An 18,447-nucleotide genomic window follows, 5' to 3' on the forward strand; every position below is an offset into this window, starting at 1 on the left:
TTCTGCTATCGTTCTTAGGGTATTCTATGTATAAGATCATGTCATCAGCAAACAGCAAAAATTTCACTGCTTTTCCTGTTTAGATGCCTTTTATTTCTTTCTTTTGCCTTATTGTTCTGGAAAGGATGTCCACTACTATGTTGAATATATGTGGTAAAAGTAGGTTTCCTTATCTTGTTCATGATCTTAAAGAAAAAGGTTCTACTTTTTCACCTTTGAGTATAATGTTAGCAGTGGGCCTATTATATGTGACTTTTTTGTGTTGAAGTACATTCTTTCTATACCTAATTTTTTTAGTGTATTTACTATAAAAGGATGGTGAATTTTGTCATTTTTTCTGCATTTAATGAGATGATAATATGATTTATGTCTTTCATTCTGTTAATGTGATATCTCACATGTATTAATGTGTGAATGTTGAACTATCTTTGCATGTAGGGATAAATCCACTTGATCATGGTAAATGATCCTTCTAATATGTTGTTGAATTTAGCTTGCTCGTATTTTGTTGAGGATTTTTAAACTATGTTAATCAAGAATACTGGCCTGTAGGTTTCTTTTCTTGTGACGTTCTTGGTTTGGCATTGGTATCAGGATAATTCTGGCCTTATATAGTTTGGAAGTATTCTCTCTGGAATTTTTTGATAAAGTTTGTGGAGAATTGGTATTAGCTGTTCTTTAAATGTTTGGTAAAATTCAACAGTGAAACCATCAGCACTTGGACTTTTCTTTGACGGGAGACTTTTTGTTACTGATTCAATCTTCTCACTTGTTATTGATCTGTTAAGATTTTCTATATTTTTCAGGTTTCAATCTTGGTAGGGGTTGTATGTGTCTAGAAATTTATCTGTTTTTTTCCTAGGTTATCTAATTTTTGGCATATAATTGTTGATAGTAGTCTGCTAGGATCCATTGTATTTCTGTGCTGTCAGTTTTAATGTCCCTTGTTTTATTTCTGATTTTATTTATTTGAGTTCCTTCTCTTTTGTTCTTGGTTAGACTAGTTAAGGGTTTGCCAATTTTGTTTGTCTTTTCAATAAACTAACTCAGTTTTGTAGATTTCTTGTATTATTTTTCTAGTTGTGATTTCCATTTATTTCTTCTCTGATATTTATTATTTTTCCTTCTGCTAACATTGGACTTAGTTTGTTATTTTTTCTATTTCATTAATATCACATTAACTTATTTATTTGCAATCTTCTTTTTTGATATAAGTATTTATTGCTAAAGACTTTCCTTTTAGAACTGCTTTTGCTGCAGCCCATAAATTTGGTATGTTGTGTTTCCATTTTCATTTGTCTCCAGAAATATTTAAGTCTCCCTTTTCTTAATTGGCCCATTGTTTTTTCAGGAGCATGGTGTTTAATTTTCATGTATTTGTGAATTTTATATAATTTCTCCTGTTATTCATTTTTGGTTTCATACCATTGTGGCTGGAAAAGTTACTTGATATGATATCAGTGTTCTTAAACTTGCTAAGACTTGTCTCGTAGGCTAACATGATCTTTTCTGTAGAATATTATGTGTGTACTTAACAAAATGTGTATTCTGTTGCCATTAGATAGAATGTTCAGTATACGGCTCTTAGGTCCATTTGGCCTAAAGTATTTTCATGTCCAATGTTTGCTTATTAATTTTATGTCCGGATGATCTTTCCATTATTGAAAGTGGGGTGCTGAAGCCCCCTACTATTATTGCATTGCAATTTGTCTCTCCCTATGGTGTAAAATTATTTATTTATAACGTCCCTATGATGCATGCACAGTGAGAGCAAAGTGCTCCAGAAAGTGGTTCTTCAAATGTTGATGCTGGTAGAATTAAAGGTAATTTGTTTTGCTCATATTTGTATTTTTTACTGTTGCTCAAATATTTTCAAGTGAACATGTATCAGTGATATTAAAATACACTCTTATAAACAATCAATTAAATGCATTTCAAGTAAAAATTAAAAATAGTCTGTTTTTTTCTTAAGGTTTAAAAAATTGAATCTTACACAAAAATTAGCCCAGTGACAAGGTAAAATACCCTTAAGACATTGTTATTTACCTGATAACATGCTATTATTTTCCCTTCTTAAACCAGCATTTTTTCGCAGTTTTTACAAAATGATATCTGATGGTTTTAGAGACCTTGGCATCTCTTACTAGCAATACATCTCATTGAATCTGAGTATATATCAGTGCTTTCTAATAACACTGGGTTTCTCAACCTCAGCACTGTTGACATTTAGGCTGGATAATTCTTTGTTGTGGCAAGCTTCCCCATGCTTTATAAGATGTTTAGAGTATCCCTAGCTTCTATCCACTAGATGGCCAGTAGCAGTCCTCTTGCCCCTAGTGGTGCCAACCACAAATGCCTCTAGACATTGCCAGATATCTGCTTGAGTGGAATTTGTAGATTGCTTTGGGTGGATTGGCCCTTGTAACAATTGTGAGCCCCAAATATCTGAGACAGATCTCAGTCAATTTAGAAAGTTTATTTTGCCAAGGTTAAGAACACACCCCTGAGGAAGTCCTGAGACATGTGCCCAAGGTGGTCAGGGGTACAGTTTGCTTTTATACATTTTAGCAAGACCTGAGACATCAATCAATATATGTACAATGTACATTGGTTTGGTCCAGTAAGATGGGACAACTTAAAGTAGGGGCTTCCAGGTTAGAAATAGGTAAGAGACAGAAAGATTGCATTCTTTTGAGTTCTTGAGCAGCCTTCCACTGAATACACAATTTAGTCTGGTTCAGTGAATCTGCGTTTAATAACATTAATAAAATAATAACATTTATAAAAAGTTTAAAACAATATCATCAGAATAGGATCACAGGTCATTGTAAAATAAGTCATTCATTTAGCCAAAGTGATAACTCAGAGATTTCAAAAAAAGACAGAAACCTTTATTCTTTGAGAGTGGAGACTTAATTTCTGAAACAGTGTGATGTAATAAAGATAGCACAAGACCAGTTAAATCTGTCTCTCAAAATCTTGTAAACAATCTATAAAATTTTAATAATCTTGACCATAAGATATAATTTCCATAAACCTGCTTGTAACCTTTATAATTTTGTATTAAGGAGTGTGTTAATCCTCCAAGAAAACCTTGTTTATCTGACACAGGGGCCCACATGCTGGTTTTGTATCAGTGTGCCTTTGATATTAATGGTTAATTTCTATAGAAACTGAACTAATTTTATCTCTTAAAATCAGCCCTTAAATCTCATGCACTCACCTCTTCCGCAATAGTTTCTGGGCCTTGAGGAGTTAATAAAAACTATTGTTTTGATTTCTGGCCCTGTGTTTCACGAATGCAGTTTATTTTGACTGGCATCTTCTACCAGGCCTGAAGATGTGGCTTTAATTGCTGTCAGTGTTTAAGATTTAGCAGGATCTGGTGTCCTTTTTAGATGCAGGAGTCAAAGCCCTGTAACTCAATGGCACACGGACTTTAAAAACACATACAGAAAGTTACGTGGATGTAATAAACTTAATTTAAAGAATTCTTATAATCTCGGGGTTTTTTCCTAAGCAAACCAAAACTTAATAATACTGACATAGGATTATTTTGATAAAACATAAATCTGTTAGGCCAGGAAAAGGCAAAAGAAAAGACCTTCTGTGGTGCACAGAATATTGTTGGAAGGAAACACTTCCTTTAGACCTTTAAGAAAACATTTTTAGCATCAGGCCACAAGAAACAGAACCCGAGGGTGAAAAAAAATTATGTGAACTGAAAATGAGTTGAAGGAGAGCGTTATTATTTTTCACCCTTTAAAAGGGGAGAGAAAACTGAAAACAGTGAGACACAATAAAAGTTGAACTTTGAGTTTATAAAGAATTAAAATCTCTTATAACTGATTAAGAGTAAATCAATCCATTAAGAAAATTTCAGTGTTCTAACCAAGTCTTTAGTGTATAAGTGATTTTCTTAACATCAAAACCCAATCTCTAGAAAGACTTTTATAAATGATTTTCCTTTAATTATAGACAAATTGACACAAATCATTTACTACATGCTTGAACTTACTGTTTTATCCTAGACATTCCTCTTTCTTAAATAACCAGTTGTTTTATTTTAGGACAAAAATTTACTGTACAAGATTTTTTTCTGATATAAAATTATTTTTCTTTTAACCTTTCTTGCCAAAAATTCCTCTATGTTTATAACTTTCTTTACATTGTTCTTATTCACTGATTACCTTTACATAATTTTTTAAATAACTTTTAAATAACCTTTGAATTAGACAAAAAGTATTTTTTAATAAGAACACATTTCTTTTTTTCAGAAAAAATGTTTTCTTGTAATTAAAAAAAATGGAAAATGACCCAGACATTTAATAACTATCAATTATTTAGCTTAATATAACTTTAGATTTTAAATTATATAGCAGGATTATCTACAAGCATTTATTCCATTACATTTACCAAATTAATTATTAATTGGCTTTGAGAGTCTACGGCTTTTCGAGACACACGGTGCAAACTGCCAGTGGAGTTACCATTCTGGGGTCTGGAGGATGGTGGCCATCTTCTCACAGCTCCACTAGGCAGTGCCCCAGTAAGGACTCTGTGTGGGGGTTCCAACCCCACATTTCCCTTCCACACTGCCCTAACAGAGGGGCCCCACCCCTGCAGCAAACTTTTGCCTGGGCATCCAGGCATTTCCATACGTCTTCTAAAATCTAGGTGGAGGTTCCCAAACCTCAATTCTTAACTTCTGTGCACCTGCAGGCTCAACGCCACATGGAAGCTGCCAAGGCTTGGGGCTCCCACCCTCTGGATTCACAGCTCGAGCTGTACGTTGGCCCCTTTCAGCCATAGCTGGAGCAGCTGGGACACAGGGCACCAAGTCCCTAGGCTGCACACAGCAGGGGGACCCTGGACCTGGCCCACAAAACCACATTTTCCTCCTGGGCCCCCGGGCCTGTGACAGGAGAGGCTGCCATGAAGGTCTCTGACATGGCCTGGAGACATTTTCCCCGTGGTCTTGGGGATTAACACTAGGCTCCTTGCTACTTCTGCAAATTTCTGCAGCCGGCTTGAATTTCTCCTCTAAAAATAGGTTTTTCTTTTCCACTGCATTGTCAAGCTGAAAGTTTTCTGAACTTTTTGCTCTGTTTTCCTTTTAAAATGGAATGCTTTTAACAGCACACAAGTCACCTTTTGAATGCTTTGCTGCTTAGAAATTTCTTCTGCCGGTTACAGTAAATCATCTCTCTCAAGTTCAAAGTTCCACAAATCTCTAGGGCAGGGGCAAAATGCTGCCAGTCACTTTGCTAAAACATAATAAGAGTCACCTTTTCTCTAGTTCCTTACAAGTTCCTCATCCCCATCTGAGACCACCTCAGTCTGGACCTTATTGTTCATATCACTATCAGCATTTTTGTCATAATTAATTATTATTTTTTAATAGTTTACCCAGATTACTTATGAAAAATGTGATAGTTATTTAAAGTTTAAAGTTTTCTTGTTAAACATTTTTATAACCTGTGGATTCCAGGTTTTTCTAAGTAAGAACATTAAGATTAGATAAATGTGGGTTTTTTGTTTTGGTGTTACTATTTTTTTTTTTTTTTTTTTTTTTTTTTGGCCAGTAAGTCAAGATTTAGTTGTTTTCATTAACCAACCAATGTTAAATGTCTTATTTATTAAATTTCATGTAAACAAAGATAATTCTCTTTTGAGCTGCATTTACAGATTTATAACCCTCATACCAAATGTTGACATCTAGCAGAGATAAATAATGTATGCTGACAATTTTGAAGCCATTTCTAATTCTATTTCACCAAATTTTTAAAACCAGATTATTTATTAAAGATTTAGTTAAGCCATGTGAACTTGAAAAAGCATTTGGCTTAAAGTCTCTATATTTCTGATTAAGTATTTGATTTAAGCACCTTTTTAAAAAGCCAATTATAGTTCTTTTATACATTTTTAATAGTGAAACATCATATATTTGATGCGTAAATACATAGACATATTCGACATGTAGTTAGGAATAGACCTTATAGATTCATAAGACATGGTTTTGAAATGTGAGGACATGAGATTTAGAGAGGCCAGGGGCGAAATGATATGGTTTGGCTTTGTCCCCACCCAAATCTCAACTTGAATTGTATCTCCCAGTATTCCCACATGTTGGGGCATGGACCCAGGGGGAGGTAATTGAATCATGGGGGCTCATCTTTCCCATGCTATTCTTGTGATAGTGAATAAGTCTCCCAAGATCTGATGGGTTTATCAGGGTTTTCCGCTTTTACTTCTTCCTCATTTTTCTCTTGCCTCCACCACATCAGAAGTGCCTTTTACCCCCACCATGATTCTGAGGCCTCCTCAGCCATGTGAAACTGTAAGTCCAATTAAACCTCATTTTGTTCCCAGTTTCGGGTATGTCTTTATCAGCAGCATGAAAATGAACTAATACACACATAATTTGGAGCTTTCCTTTGGATTTGATCAAGTCAGATAGAGTTGGTCAAACCCAATGGGAAAAAGACCAAAACAACAACAAAAACAGAAACAAGCAAACAACAAAAAAATAGTTAAGCAAAGCAAACAGTTGCACAATTTATGTGATTACTGAGCACTCCAGTGGTAAGGAGAAATGAAGACCAGCTGGTTGTTAATCTTAACTTTAGTGAAAACAAAATTCCAATTCAGGTATTTACCTCGGGATGGGTCTGAAGCTGTTCTCTGTCATCCTAGAAGCAGGAAAAAACTCAAACTCTCCTTCCTTGTTGGAAGCAAACTCAAACTCCAGGAAGGAGTTACCTGCCTTCCATCATGAAAGCAGGAAGACTTGCCTTTGTTGTTGGCAGCAAGTAAAACTCCAAAAAGAAAGAGTTGTACAGTAAAATAAACTTTAGATCTTGACTAAAGTTTGGGAGGTCAGGGATTCTCTGGAGGGGGAGCTTCCAGGCCTCAGAAAATTGTCCTACTGGTTTGAACCATAAAGATAGCTCAAGCTGGTACCGATAGGAGATTTGTCAAAGATCAGGGGCACCTCCACTCAGAGTCCCTTCGTGGCCACCAAAATGTGAACCTCAAATATCTGCGACAGGTCTCAGTCAATTTAGGTTTATTTTGCCAAGGTTAAGGACGTGCCCACAACAGCCTCAGGAAGTCCTGAGACATCTGCCCAAGGTGGTCAGGTGTACAGTTTGTTTTTATACATTTTAGGGAGACATAAGACAGGTCTTACAGTCAGTATGTGTAAGACTTACATTGGTTCAGTCTTGTAAGGTGGGACAGCTCAAAGTAGGTGTTTCCAGGTTAGAAGTAGATAAGAGACAAAAGGTTGCATTATTGTGAGTCCTTGATCAGCCTTCCACTGAATACATAATTTAATCTGGCTCAGTGAATCTGCATTTTTACATAAAGAATAGGGGAGAGGAAGCAATGAGATATGAATTTGTCTCAAGTGAGCCTCAGAGGGATGACTTTGAATAGAATAGGAAGCAGGTTTGCCTAAAGCTGTTCCCAGCTTGACTTTTCCCTTTAACTTAGTGATTTTGGGGTCCCGAGATTTATTTTCCTTTCTCACAATATTGATTTTTCCTATATATGAACATGAAATGCTTTTCCTTTTTTGTATTATTTCTGATATTTTATCAGTGTTTTGTAATTCTCATTGTAGCAATCTTTTACCTCCCTGCTTAGATGTATTCCCAGGTATTTTATTCCTTTTGTGGCTATTTTGAATGGTATTGCATTCTTCATTTGGCTCTCAGCTTGGATGTTGTTGGTGAAGAGAAATGCTACTGATTTTCATACATTAGTTTTGTATCCTGAAGATTTGACGAAGTTGTTTATCAGATCAAGAATCTTTTGGGCAGAGCCTGTAGGGTTTTCTAGGTATAGAATAATATAATCTACAATCAGTGATAGTTTGACTTTCTGTCTTCCTATTTGGATACCCTTTATTTTTTTGTTGTTTGTTTGTTTTGCCTGATTTTTCTAGCTAGGACTGCCAGTACTGTGTTGAATAGGAGTCTTGAGAATGGGCATACCTGTCTTGTTCTGGTTTTCAAGGGAAATCTTCCAGCTTTTATCCATTAAGTATGGTGTTTGGCTTTGGATTTGTCATATATGGCTGTTATTATTTTGAGATATGTTCCTTCAATACCTAGTTTATTAAGATTTTTTAACATAAATGGATGTTAAACTTTATCAAAAGCCTTTTCTGCATCTATTGAGATGATCATGTTGTTGTTGTTTTTAGTTCTGTTTATGTGAACATTTATTGATTTGCATATGTTGAACCAACCTTACATCCCAGGGATAAAGCCTACTTGATCATGATGGATTAACTTTTTAATGTGTTGCTTGATACGGTTTGCTGATGTTTTCATGAGGATTTTTTGCATCCATGTTTATTAAGGATATTGGCCTGAAGTTTTCTTTTTTGTTTTGACTCTGCCATTTTGTGGTTATCAAGATGTTGTTGGCCTCATAGAATGAGTTAGGGAACAGTACCTCCTCAGTTTTTGGGACTGGTTTCGATAGGAATGGCACCATCTCTTCCTTATACATTTGATAAAATTCAGTGTGAATCTGTCTAGTCTTGGTACTTTCTGATTTTTAGGCTTTTTATTACTGATTTGATTTTAGAACTCATTATTGGTTTGTTCAGGGATTGAGTTTATTCATGGTTCAATCTTGGTTGTTGTATGTTTACAGGAATTTATCCAGTTATTCTAGGTTTTCTAGTTTGTGTGCGTAGAGAGAGGTACTCAGGGTTTTTTTCTTTTTTTTGTATTTCTGTTGGGTCAGTGGTAATGTCCCTGTAGTCATTTCTGATTTTGTTTATTTGGATATTCTCTCTTTTGTCTTTACTAATCTAGGTAGTTGTCTATCTTATTTATTCTTTGAAAGAACCAACTCCTGGCTTCATTGATATTTTGAATTTTTTTTTTTTTTTTTTTTTTTTGCATCTGAATTTCCTTCAGTTCGGCTGTGATTATGGTATTATCTTCTGCTGGTTTGGAGGTTAATTTGCTTTTGTTTTTATTTTTCCTGTTTATGTTATGTTAGTTGGTTTGTTTGTTTTTGATCTTTCTAACGTTTTGATGTCATCGTTTAGTGTTATAAACTTCCCTTTAACACTGCTTTAGTTGTGTCCCAGGGATTCTGGTATGTTGTCTCTTTTTTCTTATTAATTTCAAAGAATGTCTTGATTTCTGCCATAATTTCCTCATTTACCCTGAAGTCATCCAGGCACCGGTTGAATTTAATGTAACTGTATGGTTTTGAGCAATTTTCTTAGTATTGATGTCTATTTGGGGTGGGGGGTGCTGTGGACTGAACATGTGGTTGGTATGAATTTTTCTTTCTTTCTTTCTTTCTGGAATTTGCTGAGGATTGTTTTTTGGCTGATTGTGTGGTCAGTTTTAGAGTATGTGCCATGTGCAGCTGTGAATTTATATTCTCTTGTTTTTCAGAGGAGAATTCTGTAGATGTCTATTAGGTCAATTTGGTCAGGTGTTGGGTTCAGGTCCTGAATACCTTTGTTAGTTTTCTGCCTCAATGATTTTTCTTATACTGTCAGTGGGGCGTTGAACTCTCCTGCTATTATTGTGTGGTTATCCAAGTATCTTTGTAGGTTTTTAAAAACTTGCCTTATGAATCTGGGTGCTCCTGTGTTGGGTGCATATATCTTTAGAATAGTTAGGTCTTCTTGTTGAACTGAACCCTTTACCACTATATCATTTCCTGATTTCTCCTTTTTGACTTTCGTTGCTTTAAAATCTGTTCTGTCTGTAATTAGTATAGCAATCCCTGCTTTTTTTTCTATTTTCCATTTGTATGAAAGATTTTTCTTCATCCGTTTTCTTTGAGTCTGGATGTCATTATATGTGAGATTGGTCTCTTGAGGACAGCATACCATTGGATCTTGTTTCTTTATCCAGCTTTCCAATTTGTACCTTTTAATTGAGGCATTTAAGCCTTTATGTTCAAGGTTAATATTGATATGTGCAGATTTCATTCTATCATCATGTTATAAGCTACTCATTATGCAGATTTATTTGTGTGGTTGCTTTATTGTATCAGTCATCTGTGTGCTTAAGTGTGTATTTGTGGTGGCTGGTAATAGTTTTTTTTTTTCCACTTTTAGCCCTATCTTCAGGACCTCTTGTAAGGCAGGTGTGGTGGTAATAAATTCCTTCAGCATTAGCTTTTCTGAAAAGAATCTTATTTTTCCTTCGCTTATGAAGCTTAGTTTGACTGGCTATGAAATTCTTGCTTTGGATTTCTTTTATTTAAGTATGCTGAATACAAGCCTCCAGTGCCTTTTGGCTTTTAGGGTTTCTGTTGAAAGATCTATTGTCAGCCTAATGGAGTTTCCTTTGTAGGTGATCTGCTCCATTTTGTCTAGCTTCCTTTAACATTTTTTCTTTCATTTCAACCTTGGAAAATCTGATGACTTTGTGTCTTGGGTATGGTCATCATGTATATTATCTTGCAGGGATTCTCTGCATTTCCTGAATTTAGATGTTAGCCTTGTTAGTGAGCTTGGGAAATGTTCATGAACAATATCCTGAAATAGGTTTTCCAACGTGTTTGCTTTCTCTCCTTCTCTTTCAAGGGTGCCAATCAGGTGTAGACTTGGTCGCTTTACATAATCCTGTATTTCTTGGAGGTTTTATTTATACTTTAATCTTTTTAAAAAAATGTTTCTGACTGAGTTATTTCAGAGAACCAGTCTTTGAATATTGAGATTATTTCCTCATGTTTGCCCTAAAATGCCACAATTCACTCAGTAACATAAAAATCATTCTTACTTCAAAAGGGATCTTTAATGATTTTTTTTTGAGTCAGGTTCTTGCTCTGTTGCCCAGGCTGGAGTGCAGTGGGGCAGTCATGGTTCACTGCAGCCTCGAACTCCTGAGCTCAAGTGATAATCCTACCTCAGCCTCCCAAATAGGTGGGATTACTGGTTCATGCCACCATGCCCAACTAATTTTCTTAATTTTTTTTCAAAGGCAGGGTCTCATTATGTTGCCCACACTGGTCTCAAACTCCTGGCCTCAACAGATCCTCTTGCTTCAGCCTCCCAAAACTCTGGTTGATTTAAAAAGTATATGTATCCAAAATGAGTCAAAAGAGAATGACACTATTGGTCAAATTGGAAATTATGACCTTTGGAATGAATGGGGATGAAACCAGAATATTTGGATTGCTAAACAGCTATTTAGCAGTAGTTGTCTTTTGACTTCTGTTTTGTCTTTTCTTCTCCCAAAACTCCTTCTTCCCATCTTCTTTCTCACTGATACTTGTACTATCTTTGTTATTATACTGTTTTGACTTTTTATATTGGTAAAAGACATATTTTTAAATCTTTATAAAAAGATAGTTGAGAATTTGACCTATATCTGATATATGTATTTTATTTTAAACATGTAGTACTTTACAGAATTCATTATTGCTGATTAATGAAACTGCCTTATGACATTTTCAGATTTCTTTCCAATACCCCTTGTTTGTATATTAAATAGCACCCTACAAAATATCTGATTTCTTATTCTACTTAAAACCCCTCCTCCACCCCCTGCCTAGCTAGCTAACTCTTTGTCCATCATGTCCATTTTATCTGTTACTCTTTTCATGAATTTCTTTGCATAATTTGTTTTTTATTTTTTCAATGGGATCATAGACCCTACCTCCATTCTTTACATTCTTTTGAATGAGGATTGAGTTAATTAAAGCACTTAATACCTGACACATTATAAGCATCATATAATTTTTACTTATTGTTGCCATTTAATTATGTTTAAAAATTCTACACTCAAAAGTTTAAAATTAAAAATTTATATTCAGTATTATATATATCATGTAATGTAATTTTCATATTTTTAAGAAACTGTACACGTATATTTTTCTTTAAAATTAAACTCCAATGTAACATTCTTTATATACAAGGATTAGGATTATAGTCTTAAATGTTACTAAAAATTATTTATTTCTTCGTCATATATTATAGTGCCAGGAAAACATTGAGTAGGTATCTTGTTTTACCTTTGGCCCCTCCAAAATGTATTTAGTCTTTTCTATGTTTTACTGGAAAATGCTATAAATTATCTATCTTAAAAATACCACATGGATCACTGGCTTAGCCAGATAATTTTCTTCCTATATCTACCTACTTGCCTATCTTTGTAATCTTGATATTCTTATTCAAACAGTTATGTGATATTTTCTATAAATTGGACCTACTGTAACAAAACATTATGTTGAGAAGAACTCTGTCTTTTAAATGTTCTTTTTTAAAATTAGTTGTTGTCACTCAAAACAATTATACTTATCAACCATAATACTTTTTTAACTGTTTCTTTTTGAGACAAAGGCTTGCTGTGTTTCTCAGGCTGGAGTGTGATCATGGCTTACTTCAGCCTTGACCTTCTGAGCTCAAGCAATTCTCCTACCTCAGCCTCCTGAGTAGCTGGGATGACAGATATGCATCCCCACATCGAGCTAATTTCTTTTTAAATTTTTTATAGAGTCGAAGTCTCTCTATATTGCCCAGGCTAGTCTGGAACTCCTGGGCTCAAGTAATCCTCCAGCCTCAGCTTTCCAAATTGCTGGGATTACAGGCATTAGCCACCATGACCAGCCTCTTTTTAATTGTTTAAGGATTTTTTTTTAAACAAAAGCATGTTCACTTGGGGGTAAAAATTAAATAGAGAATATTTTCCCAAATTCTGTATTTCAGAAATTACAACTTAATTTTGAAGTTACATGTAGGCAGTTACAATACTTACAAAACAATAATGTTTGCCTATCTGTGTGAATCTGCATGGTTTAACTGGTTATTTTCACTATTGTTTTCTCCTTCCTCTCTCTTCACTATTTTTTAACTTAAGTTCAAGTATCTTGAGGAACCTGTTTTTAATCTTTAATATATCCAGTATAACATTGTCTTTTTTGAGATTTGGGACTCAGAATTGCCCCATTAAAATTTATTTTTTGAAAATTCCCCCATCTATAAGAGCATTAATGATGCAATAATAATATTCCTTGTCTCCTGCCAGCAGTAACCCTGGTATTGCAGCAAGTGAGGTGTAGAGAATGTGTGGAGATCAGGTGATGCAGAACTCTGGAAAAGGACGTTAGTCTTCAGAGTAAGACTGTTAAATTCAGCAAAGTCTACTATCAGAAGACATGGTGAGAAATCTTGTAGAAAGGGAGTTTTTCTTTTAGTTTTAACTGAGCACACATCAAAATTGACGTTTAATTTATATTTTGTCCAGAAACTTATTTGATTCAACTAAAATATCTTTGAAAATTATCTCTTTCATTAATAACTGTGCCCAAAATCATGGCTGTGGTAAAATTGAACTCAGTTAATATGTTTAAAAGGGCATCAATAATTGTTTTAATATCTTATTTTCTGAACTAGCTCAAGAGTAAGAGATAAAAGACATAACTGATATGTTGATATAGTATTAAGAATTATGTTTTTTCAGAACTCTAGAGTAAGAGAGTTACAAAACGCCCTACATCCTACATTAATTGACTGACACATTGACATCTCAATAAATAGCCTGATGATGGATTATTTTCAAAATTTAATTTGTTTCTGAAGTGAAGTATTAAAAGACTATACCTAATTCCTTTTTAGATATCAAATGTTTTTAATTACTACATACCAGTGAAAGAAAGTTATTGTCAGGTAATCAAGCATGTTTACATATCTATATTTTTTTATATAGTCCTGAACTTCCTTTTCAGATTATTTTTTTTTCCTTTAAAGCACTCATGTCTTATCTCATTTGTATAGTTTTGTTTGTTTGTTTTTTAGATGGGGTCTCACTCTGTCACCAGGCTGGAGTGCAGTGGCATGATCTCAGCTCACTGCAATCTCTGCCTCCCAGGTTCAAGCAATTCTCCTGCCTCAGCCTCCAGAGTAGCTGGGACTACAGGCATGCACCACCACACCCAGCTAATTTTTTTTTTTTTTGTATTTTAGTAGAGACGGGGTTTCACCATGTTGGCCAGAATGGTCTTGATCTCCTCACCTCGTGATCTACCCGCCTCGGCCTCCCAAAGTGTTGGGATTACAGGCGTGAGCCACCGTGCCTGGCCTCACTTGTATAGCTTTTAAGTACCTTAAGACTGAAGTTACCGTATTTTCCTCTAGTAGAACAACTTAATGCAAGTAAGGTTTAGAAAAATAATCAAATTAATCATAAATGTAGTGGATTTTATTAAGGCAATTGTATTTTAAAATATCAAAGACTGCATTTTGAAATTGTTTCTTTAAAGAATGCCATTATCATTCACCCTTTTTCTCCTGTGAAAATTAACTGCAGATGTGAGAGAAAATATAAGGACCTGAATATCTGTAGCCAAACCAAGAGCAGAAGGTGTTGAAATGAGGGAGGGGACTTCCCCATGATAAGGAGACTTAAGGAAAAAAGTGACTAGAAAAAAATGCCACTTCTTTCAGCAAAACTGCCTTCTGAGCATGAACTTAAATTTGTATTTGTGTTGGAAATGCTTGAAGAAATGTGAGGAGAAGGAGGAGTTATTTGTGTGTCGGGGGGTGGGAAAAAAAGTGGAGGTTACTGAGTGGGAGGTTGGGAATTCATGGGGCAAGTCATTATTTATAAGAAAAAAAGGGAAAATAGTTTTTGATGTGGAAAGGAGAAAGGTAGTAGTATCCCACGGGAGAAAGTTCGGCAATGAAGGAGAATGGAAATTAATAAGAGATCACCCCACCTAGGGTAGGTAGAATCCATATGATTCCTTCTTTCTTTATTTCTCTCCCTTTAAAAAATGCATTTCATGGCTGGCTGCAGTGGCTCATGCCTGTAATCCCAGCACTTTGGGGGACTGAGGTGGGTGGATCACGAGGTCAGGAGTTCAAGACCATCCTGACCAACATGGTGAAACCCCGTCTCTACTAAAAATACAAAAATTAGCTGGGCATGGCAGCGCATGCCTGTAATCCCAGCTACTTGGGAGGCTGAGGCAGGAGAATCACTTGAACCCAGTAGGCAGACATTGCAGTGAGCTGAGATTGCGCCACTGCACTCCAGCCTGGCAACAGAGCTAGACTCCGTCTCAAAAAAAAAAAAATGCATTTCATTTTATCTTTCTTTAATGGCCCCTTCTCTTGCTTGCTTACTAGCAGGCTCCCTCCTGAGCCTCACGCTAACACCACACCCCTGTAGTTTCTCCTTGATGAGATGGGTTTGAGGAGAGCAGCAGTTGGTGAGGTAAGTTTTAATGTCTGAGAGGGTGCGGTGAGTAGACGGGGAGAGCTGTGAACATAAGTTTTTTGGTTTTGTTTTTTTTAATAAAAGGTTTTTTCTAGAAACATTGAGATGAGTTTCTACTTTTCTCCTTCCTCAGATAGTGTTTAAGAGGGATGTGAAAGATGTATATGGTGTTGGCTATAATTCTGGAGTCCCCTTCAGAGAATACTTAATTCCTTGAGTGTTGACAGGGTTATCCACAAAGGGGTTAGTGATTTGGAATGATGTGGAAAAAGCTTATGAGGTTACTGGGTTTACTGTGAGGGTCATGGCGAGTTGTACAGCATCCAGTGCAGAGAGAATGGCATTTTGGTCTCACTAGGTGGCTTTAGCTCCCAGCTTGCTTGAAAGCCCGTTGTACTTTAGAGTATTCTCAGCCATTCCCCTCAAAAGGGGCTGGAGATTTCTCTGGCCAGCTTGCTTCTCTGAAATTGATGGCAGTTTGGAGAGGCAGCAACTCTGCATCATGTACATCAGAAGCAAGAGAAGCTCACTTGGTGGCTGTTGAATTCACATAGCTATAAATCTCTACCAGCTACAGCCACTGGAAGGGGCAGAGGAAGAGTAGGAAGAAGAGGTAGTGCTACTGTTGTAGTTTTCCCAATAAAGCAAAATATGTAGCAGTATTTTGTTGTTTGAGATAGTATCCAGAGTTTTTTGTTTTATATTGAAGAGAATTAAGGAGCGTGGACACAAGGGTGAATTTCAAGTGAAAAGTTTAATAAGCAAAAGAAGAATGCTTTCTGCAGCAGAGAGTGGGGCCCAAAGGGGTTCCCCACCATAAGGCTGGGGTTCAGGGTTTTTATGGACCGGGATGGGAAGGAATGTGCATAGTTTGCAGGCTGTTTTGGAGAAAGTGTGATTTAGCTTGGTCTGGGACCAATCGGGAGCTGAAGTGATGATTTACTGGGGCTACCTAGCTTGGCCCAGGACCTAGTAGAAGCTGAAGTGAAAGCTTGGCCAAAGACCTTGGCCCTGGGACCAATTAGGAGCTGAAGCAATGATTTATTTAGGCCGAGCTTACGGTTTAAAGCATGTTTAGAAAAGGAAAAAAAAAAAAAAGTGCCCACCAGAACCTACTGGAGCACCCCATGTACATGCCCACATAAGGAGAAGAGACTATTTCCTGGAAGCCTGCTGGTTATACAAAGGACAAAGACATTTCTATGCAGTCTTGTTCTCTTATTACAGTGGCTGCAGGCATGTCTTAGGCACAAAGAACAAAGGTTGGGCCTTGTTTCTTTATCTGAGTGGGCCAGAGGTTTGTGCAAGTTTTCTTATCTGTGCCTGCAGCCTGATTTTTCAGGCTGTTTCTCCGATTACAGGAGTTTACCAAGGACCCACCCTAAATGCCTACCTTTTCTCTCTTATTCTCCCCCTCAGGAGTGGAGACCCTAACTGCTGTTAGGGAGATTAAGCGTTGATTTTTTTTTTTTAGCTACTTTTTGCTAGAGAGGGGTGTTGTGTGGGGAACAGCAACTAGGGTTTCTTTTGGGGCTGGCTTAAGGGTCCTTGGAAGAAAGGCATGTTTAGGCATGGTTCCTTTTGCATTAACATTTGTAGCTTGATAGCCTTTAGATGAGAAGAAACAATGTGGGTTATTAGAGTACATGTATTAAAATGAAACAAGGGTGGAGGTAAAGAAGCTTAAAAATTCCAAGGCTAAGTGATGGCTAGTTATGAGTGTTAAGATTTGGGTTCATGGGGCTTGGCTTCGGTTAGCCTTCTTGGTTTTACTTTTTAAACAAAGAAACTTGTAGGTTATGTGCACTTTATTTACTTTTATTACCTGGCGGGACTTGTGGGATAATTGCCCAGAACTAGAATATTGTTTTTGATTTCTACATTACCCATTCCCTTTTGTTTCCTTTGAGCGGTAGTTGGAGATTGCTGGTTGATTTACAGGAATAGGGTTAGTTTGAAATGTAGGTAGGCAAGAACTTGAAAACAACTACTGAGACTAGAAATTAATGACAGCTGTATGATAACTTTTGAAACATAATTTTTTTCTCCAGTCCTCATTTTTGTTAAAAACAAATTATGATAAGACTGTGTTGTTTGCAAAATAGACTTTAGTCTCATACTTGGCCTGATTATTTACAGAAACTGCAGCAAGAATAATTACCTTTACATAGGCCTTTTAGATGGGCTTTGATGGAACTCTGTTTTACAAGGAATCTTAGATAGGACTTTTTAAAGCTGAGCCCAGCCATGGGTTTGCACCCTTAAATACCTGTGAGTTGGGTAAACTCCTTTTTTTCTGAGGTTTCAAGAGCATGGTGTTCTGGGCCTGTTAGAAAATGACTTTTTTACTCACCACAGATTAGGAACCCCATACAGGGACTGTGTAGACAAAGTATGAGGCCAATTTTTCCAAGGGGCTTTTTTTGGCTTTTCAAGTTAAGCTTGACTTCTTAAAGGGAAACACATCCTTTTAGTTAAACCCTTGGCAAAACACCAGTTTTTAAATTGTCCTGTTGCAAAAGAAAATGCATTCTTATTGCACTGATGCAAACAATATATTGTTAGAAGTTAAGAATGCTTACAACTAGTGTCTGAATTTTAGAGGAACCAGGCAGAGAGAAACAAACATGTTTTACATTTTGCTTACAGGAGTATACCTTACTTAATTGTTAAAGGCTGTATCTAGTTTAAAATAAGTTTTCTTGACTGAAAAACAAAACAAGGATTAGCAATATTTTAAGCAAAAGTTAAAAAGATTATTTTAGCTTTTTATGAGTTCAGTCCATTCAGTTAACTCTTGTTTTGCTTTATATTTATAAACATTTCAGCTTTTTATGAATCCTATATGCTTTTCCATTATTAGAAACCTGCATTTGAGAGCACCTGTTAAAGTTTTACAGCTGAGTTTAAAACATTTTTTGAAGAGGATTAAAACAAGAGAATTGCCTTAAATGACAAAATGATCAGGGTGTTTACAGTTAGAAACACAATTGTCAAATAAATTTGGTTATTTTTGTGGTTTACAACAGTTTAAGATAATTTCAATTATAATTGATAGCATATATTTAAATATTAGAACCTTAGACATCCCATATGGTTTTAGAATATATGTTAATAATATTTACTGAAGGCTGGGCACAGTGGCTCATGCCTGTAATCCCAGCACTTTGGGAAGCTGAGGCAGGCAGATTACAAGGTCAGGAGTTCAAGACCAGCCTGGCCAATATGGTGAAAC

General features: G+C 36.0%; 1 protein-coding gene across 4 annotated transcripts in view; it reads left to right on the forward strand.

The window, feature by feature from the left end:
- TENT5D (terminal nucleotidyltransferase 5D) overlaps positions 1 to 18,447 on the forward strand; it is a 105,522-nt gene that overhangs the window by 67,585 nt on the left and 19,490 nt on the right. For 2 of the 4 annotated variants that reach the window (XM_054471782.1, XM_054471781.1), the window contains one exon: positions 13,020 to 13,152. The exons of the other annotated variants lie outside the window; for them this stretch is intronic. The gene's annotated coding sequence lies outside the window, so the exon portion shown is untranslated. The remainder of the gene's footprint in view (positions 1 to 13,019; positions 13,153 to 18,447) is intronic. 4 annotated transcript variants of the gene reach the window in all.

The sequence above is a fragment of the Pongo pygmaeus genome, chromosome X, assembly GCF_028885625.2.
Source record: "Pongo pygmaeus isolate AG05252 chromosome X, NHGRI_mPonPyg2-v2.0_pri, whole genome shotgun sequence".
In the NCBI taxonomy this organism is placed as follows: Eukaryota; Metazoa; Chordata; class Mammalia; order Primates; family Hominidae; genus Pongo; species Pongo pygmaeus.